Raw genomic sequence first — 2,416 nt, 5'->3', positions numbered from 1 at the left:
GCTTTCTGTTGACCTTTGAAGAAGTCAGCAGAGCCTGGAAGGAGTGCCTTTTGTGCTCTAAGAGGGACTTATATCAAGTCCCACAGCAACATGGAACAATAGTAAAGGGGTCAATATCCCTTGTCAGGTGGCAGATAGACTATGTTGGGCCTCTGCCCATATCAGAAGGATATCAGTATGCCATGACTTGTGTGGACACAGCTATCGGCCTGTTGGTTGCTTTTCCTACATGTCATGCAGATCAGCAAACCACCAAAAGGGGCCTAGAGCATCTCTTTGCAGCCTATGACCAACTGTAGGTGATTGAGAATGATAAAGGCACCCACTTTCTGGACATGCATTACAAGAATGGGTGCAGCAATTAGGAATAAAGTGGAAGTTTCATGTACCATATAACTCTACCAGGGCAGGCATGATAGAGAGGTACAATGGTTTGTTGAAATCTGGCCTGAATTCAGACACCAACAGTTTTCAGATCTGTCTATTATAGCTATCCATAGACTTCTCTTGCTCTAATTTTGATGCTTGGATTTATAAATTTTTTCTTGCTCAGGCTTCTTAGTTCATCTTTTTTATTTTTGAGTGATGTTAATATTTATTGATATCAATGCAAAATAAGTAAGAGTAAAAGGTGCTATTTAACAGGAACAAATACTAGTGTAGTTTCCTTCCTGGAGAGGCTGTGCACTTCATAGACCTACTTCTTTTCTATTGCTGAATCTCCAGACTTGGTGTTGTCATCAGGGGGACAGAGTCGATTTCGGCTTCGAGCTCCTGGTTGGTAAAGCTGCATTGCTGGGCGATCCTTGTTTCTTACGCGATCTCTCTTAACCACCTCCTCTTTCTTTTCCATTTTTTCTGCACTGCCTACTGATTCTGTGCTTTCAGTTTTCTTTCCTTTATCCCGAAGTGCGTCTTTCTCTTTTTTCATTTCTTCTTCCTTCCTTTTAAAAGCCTTCTCTTTCTCACAGCACTCCTTCTGCCTCCGGTGCTCTTCCTCTTGTCGCTTCAGCCTCTCTCTTTCCCGAAGTTTGCGCTCTTGATCTCGTTCGTAATCTCGCTTCTCCCTGTAGTCTCTGCCACTCTCATCTTCAGGTCTTTTAAGCTTTTCATCTTTAAGTTTGCCATCAGAACGCTTGGGCAATGTACAACTTTGCCCACTGGCTCTTTCATCATTCAGATTCTCTTTGTCCAGTTTCTTGGCTTTTTCTCTTTTATCCAATTCTTTTTCATCTCCTTTTTCTGGCTTCTTGAGCAGCTTAATCTTTGGTTCATCCTTTAATCTGTCCCTTTCTGGAACTCTGTCTATCTTCTTTAGCTTTTCTATATCTTTCCTTTTTCATTTCTCTTCTTCTTTCCACTTTCTCCTCTCTTCTTCTCTTTGTCTTTTTCTTTCTATTTCTCGCCTCCTCCTTTCTTCTCTTTTTTCTTCTCTCATTCTCTGCTTGTTTTTCAGGAAGCTCAAAAGTGGGGTTGTCTTTTTAGCTATTAATTCCCTGTTTTTTGCTTCTATTTCCTCTAGCAGTGTCTCTGGAGTAGATGTCATTTTCTCATTATCTGCAGCATAACTTTCCAAAAATTTTCTATATTCTGGAGCATCATTGATAGTCCCAACTTTGGTATCTCTTTTCTTAGTCTTCTTTTTTGCAGCTTTTTGAAAAGGTGCAAATTCTACTATAGCAGGATATTCCTGACCTTTATTGTCAAGGAATACATAACCGTCAAAGCGATCCCTGAACAAAATAATGTCCTCCTGGTTTTTAAAGTTGATGTATGCTCTGGCATACATATGAGGATAAAGACTAGTATCATAGAAAAAAACTCAAAGTAATCATGCTCGGGCATAGGCTGCAGATGTTCCTGAAGGTGCTCCTTGGTCAAAGTGGGAGGTAATCTCCGAATTACCACCTTGCTCAGAGCCTCTTTCTTCTTGTTTCGATCCTGCTTGTCTTCCCCTTTGGTGCTGTCCCCCGAAGCCCCTCCGCCGCTGCCTATGGCCCCCGGGGGAGTCACGAGGGTTACTCGCTTCTCCTTAGGCCTGTACTCGCTCTCCTCCTTCATTGGTACGGCTCTCTGCTCTCAACGGCCGCAGAGGGGCCTAAATGTAGCTCGCCACCCACTTGAGCGCCCCCAACAATCGCCCCTAGTTCTAAGCTGGGGCCAGTGTTCCATTGGGCCCAGCCAGGATCTCGCGAGACTTCAAGTCGCCCAGCTTAGTTCATCTTGTACACAAATATACATATAAACGTATTTGCTTCTTAGGTGCAATTGATAGTCAGCCTTCCCTGCTGACTTTAAACAGGGTAACAGTTTGCTCAACACCACAGTAAAGCTCACTTTTAAAAAAGGCCCTTCGCATTTGAATGACCTCTTTGCTGGTGGTTATAGAAATCCTAAATAGGTGTTTTTTTTGCTC

The 2,416-nt window shown here is 42.8% G+C and overlaps 1 pseudogene; it reads right to left on the bottom strand.

Moving 5' to 3' along the window:
* Nucleotides 1-592: 592 nt before the first annotated feature.
* On the bottom strand, nucleotides 593-2,180 carry LOC118923234 (regulator of nonsense transcripts 3B-like; annotated as a pseudogene).
* Nucleotides 2,181-2,416: the final 236 nt, after the last annotated feature.

This window comes from Manis pentadactyla, chromosome 12, assembly GCF_030020395.1.
Source record: "Manis pentadactyla isolate mManPen7 chromosome 12, mManPen7.hap1, whole genome shotgun sequence".
Classification (NCBI taxonomy): domain Eukaryota; kingdom Metazoa; phylum Chordata; class Mammalia; order Pholidota; family Manidae; genus Manis; species Manis pentadactyla.
The sequence above is the reverse complement of the archived record's forward strand: the minus strand, read 5'-3'. Positions and strand labels throughout refer to the sequence as shown.